Source organism: Ursus americanus, chromosome 26 (genome assembly GCF_024610735.1).
Source record: "Ursus americanus isolate L20-20 chromosome 26, mUrsAme1.1.p, whole genome shotgun sequence".
Classification (NCBI taxonomy): Eukaryota; Metazoa; Chordata; class Mammalia; order Carnivora; family Ursidae; genus Ursus; species Ursus americanus.
The window spans coordinates 17,001,892-17,017,429 of NC_142152.1; the positions used below are offsets into that span (position 1 = coordinate 17,001,892).

A 15,538-nucleotide genomic window follows, 5' to 3' on the forward strand; every position below is an offset into this window, starting at 1 on the left:
GACCTTTCTTTTCAATAGTCTGTAAGTTTCTGGTTCTCGCCAAAGACAGGAGTGCCCCCCACCCCTGCCCCGCCAGCTCTGTGGAATTACTCTGTTTATGTTAGGCATCATCCTTTGCACATTATACCTTACCTATTTTGAGGGTAGGGGGTGGAGGAAGGAGTGCAGTAGCATTTCCACAAACATGTAAGAAAACAATGTATCTCACCTGCATCAGACAAGTCGTTATAAAGCAACTATACTTCTTAAACATTAAATGACGGTATCAAGGAGAATGAAAATGCTATTGCACTGAAATCCCGATGTGGTTCAAGTGACAGTGACAATCAGATCATAGATCTCCAAATGACGCTCACCTAACAATTCATCCAGCTTGTAAAGCACAGCGAAGTTCTCTGTGAGGAGCTTGCATTGTGCTGTGTTCCAGGTATGTAATGCACCCCTGGGCCCCCACCCCCCACCCCCACCCCCCACGGGGCCCTGCATGCCTGCTCTCCTGGGTTTTTTCTTCCAGCCCCACTCGCTCCCCACTTCAGCTCCCAGAGTGGGTTAGATGTTGCAAGAACGAGATGTCTTCTGTGCCCAAAAGAAAAAATTGGAAAAGATTTATAATGATATGGATGTGTGATTTAGATGCCAGTGAATCATAAAATAACGTGTTTTAATACTATAAGACTTTTTGCTTTTTGCCAACTCTTACCATGTATGCTTTAATATTTTCTAGCATCTGCAATGAAAGTTGTGTTTGACTAGTAGGAACATGATTCTGATTCAGCATGGTTGATTTCTCATGTAAGATGTCTGTAGGGAAACCGTTCAGGAGTGGTGGTTCTACAGAGTCATCAGGGAGGGACTCAGGCTGCTCTGGCTTTTAGCATCCTAAGCAGCATAAGGCCGTCATCCACAAAACCACGGGACACTGCTGGAGCTCGAGCCAAGCTGTGTGGAGGAGGAGCGGAAAAGAAAAGTGGCAAAAGGAACTTTCTGGAATCTCCACCCACTGACTTCTTGAAACTCCTTGGCGACCACTGTCTTCAAGGGAGGCTCAACTGTGGTGTTTAAGTGGGCACATTGCCAGCCTAAATAAAGTCAGATTTCTATGACTAAAGAAGAAGGGGAGGGCAGTGGACATTAGGTTTGAAAGAGTTGACTCTGCCACTAAATGTGAAGTTTATTTTTTAAGTCCTGAATCTGCCCAACCATCTTTTCAGAGTTTAAAGGGAGCTGTATTATGTAAGGATATTTTAAGGAAATATTTCAGTTTCAGGAAAAGTTTTTTTTTCAGTCCACTGCTGTGCTTTTTTGTAAAATGTTCTTTTATTTCCCTCGAACAAGTAATCTTTTAAAATTATAAATATTAATAATCCAGGCTTAAAAATAGAGCAGGATTGATATTATTACATGCTTCAGAATAAAACATTCTTTCATGCTTCTCCTACAGCACATGTTTTAGAAATATCTGCGAAAAATCCTGAGGTCTTTCTCACCGAGCCCCCCCTTTAGATGTAACGTGTGACAGCTCCAGCCACCGGGGGCGGTAGGAACCACTTTGGGTGTCTGTCCTCACAATCCAGTACCAGGGTCGGCCGTGCTCCTCTAAGGGCCTGTGGTCTCTGCATGAAAAGTTCTGCTCATACTTTTCACCCCGGGAAAATTGTCTTCATCCTCCAGGCTGCACTCGTGTTTCTCCTACCTGCCCCCTGCCCTCTGCGCCGCATGACCTCCGGACCGGTGCAGTGGCTCCGGTGCTCGGGCTGAGCGTTCCCTGGTCTCCGCTGCCCGTGTCCCAGAGAGGAACTCGAGCAGCGGTGGTGTGGAGTGCATGAGGTCGTCCGGAGGGCGCTCCGGGTGGTGTCCTGCCCCCTGAGGAAGCACAGCCTGTTAGATGCACTTCTCACGTTGTATTGTAATTGCTTCTGTGCTTTCCTCTGGCTTTTCTGGATGATGGGTTCCTTCAGGAGAGCTGCCATATTTGTGCGCTGGAGTTATTCCTGGCGCCCTACAGTGTGTGGTGGATAGTAGGTGCTCAGCGAGCGTCACGAGTGCGCGAGTGTGAGTGAGGAACAGGGTGAAGGAAGACGGGGGCTCTCATCCCACTCGGCCACGGAGACACGCGGGAGTGAGGTCCCTGCATGGGGGGGCACCTGAGCGGGTAGGGCCCCGGCTTCCCCACCGCTCTCCTGTCTCAGTGAATGAGCTGGCCCTCTTGCCCATACCGTGGCGTAGTTCCGAAACCTGGAGTTCTCTGTCGTTGGAAGACTCTTGAGTTTAGCAGGTCTGGATTCTTTCGCTTCACTTGCTGAGTATCTGCCTTGTGCTGGATCCTAGAGCTGCAGAGTGAGTAAGGGTAGTGCTTGCCTGTAAGGTCTTTGAGGATAATGGGGACACACACACACACACACACACACACACACACACGGTCTTTAGTGTGGAAGTGCTTAAGTGAAAGATTAAAGGTATGAACAGAGAAGGGACTCGTTTTTTTCTTTCTTTTTCTTTAAGAACACGAAGTCCTCACGTGGCAGGTAAGCACTGTACTGTTCTTTCCGAGATGTTATAAGCCTGTTCATGTCCACACGTACGAGACACCAGGCCGTTGCTGGCATAGTGGGGCCGAAGCAGCACCCGAGGTGATGAGACAGCCTCTGTGGCACCAGGATCTGCAACCACGCCTGCCCCGCGCGTGGCGGTCACCCTTATGGTGGTGATTGCGTGATAGAAGGTAAATCTTGGAAGCATCACATTCACATTCACATTCTAGGAGGTGGAAGAAGAGAGAAAAAAGGGTGAAATTCTGAACAGAGTCCACGCCCTTTAAGCAACCTTTCTTTGCTTAATTCTCTCAAACCACATGTGGCTGTTTCTCATTGGCCAGAACTGAGTCATGTGCACTCACCTGGCTGCAGAGGAAGCTCTGAAAGGTGCTCTTTTAGTTCGATGCCATGCTCCTCTGATCAGCGGGGATTCTCTTAGGAGCAAGAGGAGAGTGGGTGTTGGGGAGTAACAAGCAGCTGTCAGCCACGTGGCAGCTTAAGAAATGTTCTTTGGGTGAATCAGTGAGGAAGGCCTGGCCAAAGCAGGGCCCTTGGTGCCGATACTAAGCATTTACTTTTCATGGTCTGTGGTTTTTGAATCTTCAAATCAGATTGGCCTTTCTTATATCTAGAAAAATGAATATTTGGATTTGCCCTGCCCTCTGAACCGCAGTGTTGGTTTATCTTTGCGCGTGGCGGACTGGGCCAGAATTGTAGGCTAATGAGGGGGGACCAGTTTTGTGTGTGACATGTAGCTATGGCCATGTCTGGTATTTTACTTTTATTCTTGATTTGTAATAGTATATGTATGGATTTTACTGAATTACAGATAATTGAGTTTACAGAAATAGATAATTTACGTAGTTTTATATTTACATACATTTTTATATTTATGGACAATTTGCCATCTGTTACTGATGTTTCAGAGATTTATATGTCTTATTTTTTCACCTCTGTCCCGGGGGCAGTTTTCCTCATTGGGAGACTGAGTCCGAAAGGGCATAGCTTCCTAAGTAAGATATGCTAGTGCCAATCTTACACTACTGTGATGTCCTTGAAATAGAATTTTTAAAGAAAGTGTGGAAGTTCTAAGTACGTTGAGACTTCCTCAAAATTGGGGATAACAGCTTCCAAAATTATCATCAATTGGTGCTGTAATTATTTAACTGATGTTAGAAAGGATATTGATGGTTTTCTTTTATCTTCCAGTTTGTGAACATAAATGCAATAGAAAACTGTCTTCATTGTCAGTGAGACTATTTTGGTCATTATGGCCCTGTGAACTTGTACTTTCTAAAAAGAAATGTTCTGTGAGGAACCTTAAAAATAGGTTTTTGTTGGCTTCTTCTCTGGGATGATATTCATGTACTCTGCACTCCATTGAAAATATGCTCTAATACTTCATCCTGTTGTGCTGAGCAATCGGAAATTGGTTTCCCCAAACTCTCTAAATGTGAAGAATGGCCTGCTTTTATTAGTTATGTGAAGGAGTGAAGTCCAGGGACCCGCAACTGCAGGATGGCTCTCTCTTCACAGCTGCCGCTCTTCCTTTGTGGACGATGCCAGTTGCTAAGAGAAGGCTTTGTCTGTTGCGTATAAAATGAACTTTGTTTGGACCTCCCTCGAGCAACTTGAACTGCGTATGAGTCCAGCTGGACATGCCTCAGCAGATGATAATTTAAAATGCAGGTCAAATTTAGAACCCAACTTATATTAGTTTATAAATAGGCACTGCCTTTAAAAGCTGACCTCTGGTACTTTTGGGGCTTGGGGATCTGATAGGGTATTTCTTGTAATTCCCACAGCTCTGTTTTAGACTCTGAAAGGCAGTACACAGTTAGGCCAGATGAATCCAGTGTCCTTGTAAGTTGGGATCCCAGTCTTCATGCCATACATCCATTTCTTCCAGTGAATTTATGGCAAGATGAGAGACTATGCATCATAGAAGAGAATCTGATTTCTGTACATTTTATTGGATGTTTCGTTGACTAGGCCAGGCTGGAGAACATAGAACATCTAGCATGTTAATTTTAAGGTAATTAATACGATAGGTTCTTTCGTTTGGAGCCCAAAGTTTATCAAGTGATGTAAGTTAAGGTTCATCACATGGAAATGAATAATCAGTCATCAAAATATGGAGTAATTCTTTCACGTCTCATTCAGCACACCCGAGTCTAAGGTTTCCATAAGGTGTGTTCAACAGAAAAGTTAATGGGGTAAGGTTGAGGTTGTGAAGAAGTTTATAACTAGCCTTTTAATTATCAGAGAAGCAAGCATATGTTGAGCTTGCATGGATGTATGAATTACTGCCTAAAATTTTGTCCCAGATCGAAACAAAATGGTAAGCTTAAAGTTCTAGATACTTGAATTATTTAGACTTCGTTAAAAAAGTAATCCTTAAGGACAGTTTTTTTTTCCTTCATGATTTAAAAAGGTAAAACAGACATTTCTTTTTACTCAGTAAAATCTGTCTTCATTTCTGGACACTGCTTTTCTTGTCTTAATGGTCGTCATCTTTACTAACACCTTTATATAAGCTTCTTTGAGGCTTTTACACTTTAAATAAAGTTAGTATTTAATATTGAGTCTCTTTGGTACATTTAGCAACACAAAGTTACATAATTGTGATCCTCCTTTGTCTGTAATGTAATTTTTTACATTAAAAGAAATGTCTTTTAAGAAGAGGTAACATAGGTTTTAGCTTGCTTTTTGTTTATAAGAGGTCAGAGTATATTGTATCTGCTCCCTGTGTGTGTGTGTGTATGTTTCATGTTATAATAATTCATGTGTTTCCGACAGAGGCCTACTGTGCATTGCACAGGTAATGTTTGGAAATCTCCCATGGTTGCCCTGCCATACTGCTAGGACAGAAATGTCATACACTGACACGGTTTGAAACATTTGTGGAAGTATATGCACATTTTTTTCTTTGTTGTATACCTATCTGGATAAAGGCAAAATACTTGCAATAGTCATTTTTCATCATAATATAAAAGCTGTAACTATAAAAAGTAGAATTTCCTTCAAAAAGGCAGTTTTAGGTATTAAGTAGTTATATTATAAAGAACATTTTTAAAGTTAGTGTTTTAATAGGAATGAAGATTCCTGTTCCTGATACTGGAAAGTTTGTTCCTTTAACTTAAAAATAATATTAATAATATCTTCATTTTTATACCGCTCTGTGGCTTGCTGAGTACTTAAGCGTCTAACACCTTTTGATCCTCAGAGTCATGCTCTCAAATAGGGTATCCACATTTAAAAACAAAAAGAAACCAAATCCATATATTAGATACACTTCTAACTGACTGGAAAGGATGTGTCAACTACAAGTAGACTGTCAGCAGTCTCTAATCAGGCCGGAGTTTGTTTTCCCCAGTAAACCTTTTATTGTAACAGAAAATTCAAGCAAAACTAAGTGTGGCTCTTAGAAGAAGCAGACCTGTCTCAAGGCACAGTTCTCTGGAGTTTAAATTACGTTTGTTCCCATTACTGGTGATCATCATTCATTCATGGTTTTCCCTGGAGTGTCTTCTGTGTGCCGGCATCATCCTGGGCCCTGGGGACGTTGTATTTCCGCACTTGACACCGTACTTGTCTTCAGCAAATTTATGGCTTCGTGGAAGACAGGTGAACAAGTACTGTGGTCCCACAATTCAGTGCGTACATAGAAACTGTAGTAGTGCTCTGGAATCAGTGGAACTCTGTCTTCCAGTAGTATGAAGGAGCAACCTGATGGTTTATTAAACACACACACACACACACACACACACACACACACACACACACGAAGCAAGAGGTGGGGTTTGCAGGCTACATTTTCAGCAGATCGTACATGAAAGCCAGTTATTTGGAAATACGAGCATGGACCTGATTCCCAGATTTAGTCAGGGCATGTGTAGGTTAAGGTGAGGAAGCAGAAAGGGGAATGGAGGGAGAAAGTACTCCTGACAAAGATGAGTGGGAATGATCCAAACTGGGACTTGGGAACTTAGGAAAATGTTTCAGATGAACCCTCAGCCCTGACAAGAAAGCTGAGGGTGTTTGACAAGCTTAAAGTTAGTGTGGCCGGAGCATAGTAACTGTGGAGATGGGTCTCACCTTCAAGTTGGAAAGATTTGCTAGGTTATCATGCAGGGGCTTTTAGACCACATCAGGGATTTTTAATTTTATGCCTAGTGTAATGAGAAGCCATCGAATGGCTTTAGGCAAGGGTGTAGTATCCTTTTATATAGGGCTGCAGTGTGCGGAATGTATTAGAAGGCAGTGAGAGTAGAGGCAGGGAGGTCAGTTTGTAGTCTGTTCCTGATGTTACTCTGGGGCATAAAGGGTTGACTGCATTTTTTTTTCTTTCTTTCCCCAATTAGAGCTAGAATTTTTAGTTTTTGCATTTTGGATGAGCTTTAGTTTCCCCAGTAGAGCATAGGCTCCTTGAGGTCCTGCGGTTTGGTCTTTGTCCCTGCTATGTGCCCATAACTTTGAGCAGAGTTTGACACAGAGAAAGTGCTTAGTAAATATTTCTAAACTGACCAACTGATGGCCTGAGAAGAATGTGCTTCTGTTTCCTGCTCATCTAAGCCCGTCAGCGTCTTCTCCTCTGCTACCTGGTGGTCCACCTACATGTAGACCCGTCTGATGGTGAGGGGCCATGGCAGCCAGGTGGCCACAGACTCTTGTCCTTGACAACAAGGTCTCTGTCTGCATACTTGGGGAACTAGTGGCTAGTACCAGGGCTGAAGTGCAAAGAAGGTATATTAGCTTAGTTTTTGGTGCTAGCCGCCCGATGGCATAGCTACAAGAATACTTGGCAGTAAGGAGCTAGTGCGGATTGCTTGAAGTTTTAAGGGGAAGGTCAGACGTGCCAGAATATTGGAATGTGGTAGTGGTTTTATTAGTTCAGAAGTTTTAAATCTCAGTACAAGCGTGTTTTTTCCAACAGTATTAACAGATCAACTGGATACTTTATTAAGAAAAAAAGAAGAAACAAGAGGTGGGATTTGAGGTTGCATTGCCAGGGTGTAATCGAGGTTCCCTTTCTTTAGAACAGATCTTTGACTTTGAAACAGCTCGGCAGATAAAACCTTGTTCAAGAGTGGGAACATCCAGTGGAGCAGATAGCAGTGTTGTTCTCGGGTATGGATCACGTTTATATAAACTCAGAGTGTGGGTGATTTTTGTTCTCTGGTTCAGACTTGTGCACTCACTCTTTAATGATGTAAAAGTTCAAGTGCGAAAGAAGCATTTGAGGAACCAATTGCGTCTTCGCTTTTGTGGTCAGGAATTGTGGACGAGTGCTCAGGTGTGCTTTGCCTTTGCCTTTGGTGACTCAGCCTCACCCAGAGGGTGGCTTGCGCTGTAAGTGGGTCTGTAGGTGACTTTAATTGTAAAGTTTGAGGTAGATTTCTTCCTTTTCTCTTTGAGGGACATGAGTGGCATCTCCCCTTTTGTTGCCCCGGAAGGCAGGGTCTGGGATCCCTTTCCCTTCTGTACTGTTCCCCAATTTCCACCTCCGTTCTCATCGGAGGAGCACATCGATGATGATGGCCTCTCCAGCCCTCCCTTCAAAACCAGTCGGTGAACAACCGCGTGGGCAGGTGTCAGGTATTGTTGTGGTGACAATACAGTTGGCATTTTTTCGTGCACGGGACTAGAGACTAGTGAAGTAATTAAATTGATTGACTGGCGTGACTGAGGAGATGGCCATATTTCTCTCCAAGGGCATAGTATTGACAAATGAAGGGGAGCATTTTGTTACAAATGTCACTGTGAAAGTAGCCCTTATCAAAATACATAACTCGAGTTCGTGTTGGAGACTGGAATTACTGCTTCCCATGTAACAGACCGTGGAACAAGAGTTATGCCTGTTATGTCAGAAGTGAAGCTGATGTTATAAAGCCTATGTAATTTTATTCAAATGGGGTAAGATAAAATCTATCTACATTTGGAAAATATGTCAGACAGTTTATGATGAATAAGTTTTGGTTCAGCACGTATATTCTTTTGTTAGTCTTTACGTTGATGGATTCAGTGTGTTGTGTTTGTTAATTTCACTGACGAACTTTTGTGCTCCTGACCACTGATACTGTTGACAAGGCAGGCTAAGGGGAATCCATAGGGCTGCAGTGTGCAGAATGTATTCGAAGGCAGTGAGAGTAGAGGCAGAGAGGTCAGTTTGTAGTCTGTTCTCTGCCACACAAACGGCACATTGGCTCTCGCTTTTAAACATGAGTTGTCTCACATGAGTTGTCTCGTTGGGTGGTGTGTGTGAGGTGGGAGTATTGGAAATCCAGAAAATTGAGGCTTTGAAAGCTGTGGGTTTCAGGTCTTCCTTTCTAATTGGTATACCTTTAATGTTTTTGCATGGTTTTTTTGTTTGTTTGTTTGTTTGTTTTTGCTGTACTGTACTAGCTAGAACCTCCAGTCGAACGTTCAGAAGAAGTGATGAAAATGGACACCCTTGTTCCTGATGTTGGGGGAAAGCATTCAGTCTTTTACCATTAAGGATGATATTACCTGTCGGTTTTGTGCAAATACCCTTTATCAGATTGAGGATGTTCCCTTCTATTTCTAGTTTGCTGAGGGCTTTTTTTTTTTTTTAATCATGAATGGGTGTTGAATTTTTTCTATATGTTGATACTTTTTGTCCTTTACTGTATTAATATAATGTATTAAATTATTCAGATGTTGTGCTATTGATTTTCAAACATTAACTTGTGTTCCTGGGGTGAATCCTATTTGGTCATAGTATCTAATCTTTTTTATTGTTGTTGGATATGGTTTACTCGTTGAGAGTTTTTTGTGTATAATATAATCATGAGGGATATTGATTTGTTTGTTTTCCTTTTTTTGTAATGTCTTTGCATTGCTTTAGTATCAGGATAGTATTGAATTCTTAGAATGAGTTGAGAAGTGTTCTCTGTTCTTCTATTCCCTGGAAGAGTTTGTGAAGAATTGGCATTATTCTTTATAAATATGTGATAGAATTCAGCAGTGAAGCCATCTGGGCCTGGGATTTTCTTTGTGACAAGATTTTTAATTTGCCAGTTTAATTTCTTGTTATAAGTCTATTCAGATTTCCTTTTTCTTCATGAATCAGTTTTGCTAATTTATGTCTTTTTAGGAATTTGTCCATTTCTTCTAAATTGTCTAATTGGGTGGCATACACTTTTTCATAATTATTCTGTAGGGTCAATAGTGATGCCTCCTCTTTCACTCCTGATTTTGGTAATTGGTATCTTTTTCTTTTTTTCTTGGTCAGTTTTGTCAACTTTATTGACCTTTTTAAATTAAAAGAACCAATGTTGTTTTCATTGTTTTTTCTCTGTTTTTCTGTTTTCAGTTTTTGCTCTGCACTTCAATTCTCTTCCATTTGCTTGCTTTGGATTTAGTTTACTCTTTATTTAGTTTCTTAAAGTGCAAATGAATTGAGATCTTTCTTATTTCCTAATGGCTATAAAATTCTAAGAACTATTTTAGCTACATCCTATAAATTTTAACCTGTTGGGTTTTTTTGTTTTTATTTGGTTCAAAATATTTCTTAACTTTGCTTATAGTTTTTTTCTTTGCCCTATGATTGTTTAGAAATTATTGTTTAATTTCTGAGTATTTGGAGATTTCCCAAATTTCTTTTGTTGTTGATTTAATTCTTTGGAGTTCCATATTTTGTATTATTTCAGTACTTAAATATATTTTATGACATAACAAATGGTCTAATCTTGAGCCTTGAAAAGAATGTGTAATCTCTTGTCAGATGGAGTGCTTTATAGATGCCAGTTAGTTCAGTATGGTTATTAGTGCTATTTAGGTGTTCCTATCCTTGCTGATTTTTTGTCTAGTTGCAGTCATTTCGAGGTCTCCAATTAACTGTTGAATTGTCCTTCTCCTTTCAGTTCTGCCCATTTTCATTTCATTTGTTTTGGGGGCTCTGTTGTTAGATCACACAAACATTTATAATTATTGTATTTCCCTGATTAATCAGCCCTTTTATTGTTTTAAGCTATTCCTCTTTTTCTTTAGTAATGTTTTTTGTCTTAATGTCCACTTTGTTTAATAATAGTATGGCTGCTCCTGATCTCTTGCGGTTACTATTTCTGGTATATGTTTTTCTATCTTTGAAGATGATCAGAATCAGTCATGTATCAGTTAATATGAGAATGTTACTGTGTGATCCTATTACACATTTTTTCAAACTTGCCACATTTTGTTTATATCCATGATAGTGATACCTCCTTAAAGGAAAAGGAGAACCCTCTTTAAAGTAGCACACAGTTGTAAACTATCATACCTGTGTACAGTTCTGTAGAAGTTAACACCTATTTAGAATCCTATAACTTGTACCACAGTCAGGATGCAGAAGTTTCCTAAACCCACCCCCCCAACCGCCTCATGCTATCCCTTCATAGTTATCTCTCCTCCCACCCACATCCCCTAGCAATTATTGATTGATACTCCATTGCTATCGTTTTGACTTTTTGAGGGCGTCATTTCCCCTAATGAATTGGATCATCATATAAATAGGGTCGTACAGTATTTAACCCTTTGAGACTAGCTTGCTTCATTGAGCATGCCTTCGAGATTCATCTGAGGCCTTATGTATATCTGTAGTTTGTTCCTGTTTATTGCTCAGTATTTCATTGTGTGGATGACCCGTTTGCTTATACATTCACACACTAAAGGACACTTGGGCTGTTTCCAGTTTGGGTAACTGAACATTTATGTTCAGGTTTTTCTGTAAATGTAAGTTTTCATTTCTCTTAGGTAGATACCCAGGTGTGTAATCTCTGGGTTGTAGGCTAAGTGTATATTTAACTTCATAAGAAACCGCCAAACCATTTTCAAGAGTGGTTGTTATCATTTTGCATTTCTGCCAGCGATGTTTGAGAGCTCCACTTGCTTCCCATCCTCGCTACCACGTGGCATGCCAGTATTCTTTATTTTAGCCACTCTAGTAGGTGTGCAGCTGTCCTTCATCATAGTTTCAACTTGTATTTCCCTGGAGGCAAGTGATGCTTTAAATTTTCTATATTAACCATTTCTGAGAAAAATTATCTTAAGTACACTGAATGTAATCTCTTCTTGGTAGGAGAGGTCATTATTACGACCTATCATTATTATTTGGGTTTGGAATTACCAGGAAGCTTTTGGGAACTACTGTGGGGTGTTAAGGCTGCTTCTGTCTCTTTTAGGCTTTACTTTTCTGCCCTTGGTGTGCCTGATTCTGGCAGCAGTCCCATTTCCATTCCCTTTCTGGTTTATGGCTTTTATGAAATGATCACAAATAAACCTGTTAGAATTGTGTTTGGGGGCTCCTGGGTGGCACAGCGGTTGAGCGTCTGCCTTCGGCTCAGGGCGTGATCCCAGAGTCCTGGGATCGAGCCCCACATCAGGCTCCTCCGCTGTGAGCCTGCTTCTTCCTCTCCCACTCCCCCTGCTTGTGTTCCCTCTCTCGCTGGCTGTCTATCTCTGTCGAATAAATGAATGGAATCTTTGGAAAAAAAAAAAAAGAATTGTGTTTGAAAAAGAATAGTAAAGTGCCTCTCTCAATTCCACAGGAGCTCTTCTCCAAGTCAGGTGCCTAAACTCAGTAACATCTGCTTTAGTGCTTCTGAAGCTGGGGCCATGAAATGGATAGGAGGGGTCTGCGGATGTGACTCCATGTGCACTCAGCATGGAAGAAACAATATAACTTGCAAAACATCTTCTTCTGTTTTTCAGAAGTAATGTGGGTGCTGCTGAGCAACCTTGGATTCATTATAATAGTTCTTTGTTTTTTGATGTAGTTTCTCTACCACCTCTTTTGCTTCTTTTCTTTTTCTTGCCCATTGAGGGGTGAGTAGAGTTTGTCATCTGGAGCCTTCCTGAGTTAGGTTTTGCTGTTCATGATGAGCCAGGACAGAATGAAGTATTTCTTTTGAGTTCAGTTCAGTTCAATTTAGATTTTTTTTTTTAGTTAAGATACCTGTAAGCTCTTTGACTTCTTCAAGTGAGAGAGTCTGTATGAATTATTAACAACAATGTAAACTAAACTAAAAAGTGACAAGAAAAAGTGGGTTTGTTCTCCAAGTCACTGTTGCATAAGTGACATTTTTAAATCATGGGCTGCAGCGTTGACTCTTCTCTCATATTTATCATGTCATTTTGGTGCATTTGTTATAAATAAACTTGATGAGTGGCTTGGTGGTTTAATACATAAATTATAAAACTAGACGAGGAAACAGTTCCTATATATATAATTTTTATAAGCACAATGTCTGCCTGTGTGTTCTTGATCAGATTCTTACCTAAGTCTCTGAAGTCCTTTGCTGCGTTGCCTGCCTCATACTGTCAAGCAAGTTCTTGTTCAAAGGATGTGTAATTATATCATAATATGATAATTTGTTATGCAGATAGCTTGTCTTAAATTATCAGTCTACCAGCTTTATTTTCCTCAGTTATTTTTGGTTCTCAGATGTGAAGTAAGATAGTAATTCCTTCATGTTAACAGAAATTATCTAAGCAAAAGCACAAGAAAAAGGTTGTTGATGACCAGCACCCTAATTTCAGTTATGAGATGTTCAGCAGTGATATTTTTGGAGGGGGCCCTTCTTATCACAGTTACTTCAATTCCCAAATTCCTTCATGATAGTCAAGTAAAACTTATCTTTAATAACCGTTGTTCAAAATTGTTCGAATGAGAGCATTTTATTTATTATTTATTTTTTTAATAATGATTTTTTATTATGTTATGTTAGTCACCATACAGTATATCCTTAGTTTTTGATGTCAGGTTCCATGATTCATTATTTGTGAGAGCAGACATTTTAAATAAATGTTCCTTGACTAGAGTGGAGATCATTAATATGGACGTGCTCCACCGGAAAGCAGGGGTACAGTTCCTAATCACTGCACACTGGAATGACCCAGAAGAGTTTTCTTTTGTTTTCTTACTGAACAATTATCTACACTTAGTTTGTTAGAAATTAAAATCTTTGTATAAACTTGTTTTAAAGTGATTAACTTTATGTTATAAACATGCCAATATAGTAATTGAAGGTCTAAATGTTCCTATTTTCACATTTTACAATTCCATTGAGATTATTCATAAAGGAAGAAATTGATAAGTGGAACTATATTAAAATTAAAAATTTCTCTTCATCAAAAACATTCTCCAGAGAATAAAAAAGCAAGCCACAAGTGGGGGAAGATATTTGATATATATATATACACACCCTTACTATATTGGAGATATATATATATCTCCAACAGAAGACTTCATATACAGAATATATAAAGAGCTATAAACCAGTGAAAGTCAGGCCCTCCATTCTGTCTTACCCTTCCCCAGCAAAAGATAGAAGACTTGAATAGATAGTTCACAAAGGAAGATATTAATTTGGCAATAGGCCTTTTAAAATTTAGGTTCTCAAAATCAGAGAGAAATGAAAATTAAAGCCATAATGATGTAATAATTATATTTTCACAAGGACGACAAATGGAGAAGCCTGATAATTCCAAGTGCAAAACAACTGGAATGCATACACACTTCTAGTGGAAGTATCCGTGGGTACCGTCTTTGGTCCAGCAGAACAAACAGAAACTATGTGCCCCAAAAAATATGCTTAAAAATATTCATAGCATTGTTTGTACTAAGGCCAAACTAGGAAGAATGAAAATGTTCTCAGTAGTAAATGGGGAAGCGCTCTGTGGAACGTTCACCTAGTAGTACTAATGCTTCCTGTTACAACATAGATGAACTTCACAGGGTTGTGTGAAAAAAGACAACATACTCTATGACCTTATTTATACCAATTGCTTGCCAACCTTGTACTTTCCTTGAACCATAAAGTAACCGGTTCATACGTAGGTAGAACCAGTCTGAGGTGCTAGAAGTCATAATGGTTGCTGGCTTTGGATGTTACTGATGCCCTATGAGGGTGGCCTCTTAGGTGTTAGCAGTGCTCTTTCTTGGTTGAATAGTAGCTACGTAGGTGGGTTCACTTTGTGAAAATCCTGAAGGGTGTACGGTTGTATACTTATATGTATATTTCAATTTTTATAAAGGTTTACTTTAAAAAAAAAATCTATTGACCCTAACTTTTTTTTCATCTGCATATTATATTTGGACATGAAAATGGTAATTAGAATTCTTTTGTGTTAGCCATAGTTGTTCTTAAAAAAAAAAAAAAGCATCAGTCCTTGAAGGAAAAGAGGTTTTTAAGATTTTATTTATTTGTCAGAGGGAGAGATTGAGAACATAAGCAGGAAGAGTGGCAGGCAGAGCAGGCAGAGGGAGAAGCAGGCTCCCTGTTGAACAAGGAGACCGATGGGGGACTCAATCCCCTGGGATCGTGACCTGAGCTGAAGGCTGTTGATCAACCGAGTGAGCCACCCCGGCGTCCCAGACTGATGCTTTCATTTGGCTATTTTGGTTTTACTATTTCTTTGGGTTCCTGGACCTAATTCCACTGGGAGGGGAGTAGTTCCCCACACCACCAAGCAATTCTGTGGACTTCAGCTGGGTGTCTTACAGTTCAAGCTCATTCTGATACCTGTATACCCAGACTAGGTAGACTGGCTTTGATTAGTTTGCTACAGTGGCACACAGAACTCAGGAAACCCGTTTACTAACTAGATTACCATTTATTACAAAGAACGTCAAAGGACATTAATCAACAGCCAGATGAAGAGATGCCTAGGGGGAGGTATGGGGACGTGGCGTGGAGCTTCCAGACCTCCAGTCATGCCACTGTCCCCAAAGCTCCATGTGTTCACCAGCCCAGAAGCTCTCTGAACCCCACCCTTCTGGATTTTTATGGAGGTTTCATTACAGGCATGATTGATTGTCATTGGCCATTCTCTTGCCTTTCTCCCCTCCCTGGAGGTTGTGGCGTGGGGCTGAAAGTTCCACACCTCTGCTTGGTTGGCTTCATTGGCTACCAGCCCCCATACTTCATTGCATTGCAAAAGACACTTCATTAACATAATGTAAGAGACACCTTTAGGCTTTCATCATATAGGAAACTCCAAGG

General features: G+C 40.4%; 1 protein-coding gene across 6 annotated transcripts in view; it reads left to right on the top strand.

Moving 5' to 3' along the window:
* Nucleotides 1-15,538, top strand: part of SIPA1L1 (signal induced proliferation associated 1 like 1) — a 371,151-nt gene that overhangs the window by 140,239 nt on the left and 215,374 nt on the right. The window contains exon 4 of one of the 6 annotated variants that reach the window (XM_087856075.1): nt 2,503-2,525. The exons of the other annotated variants lie outside the window; for them this stretch is intronic. The gene's annotated coding sequence lies outside the window, so the exon portion shown is untranslated. The remainder of the gene's footprint in view (nt 1-2,502; nt 2,526-15,538) is intronic. 6 annotated transcript variants of the gene reach the window in all.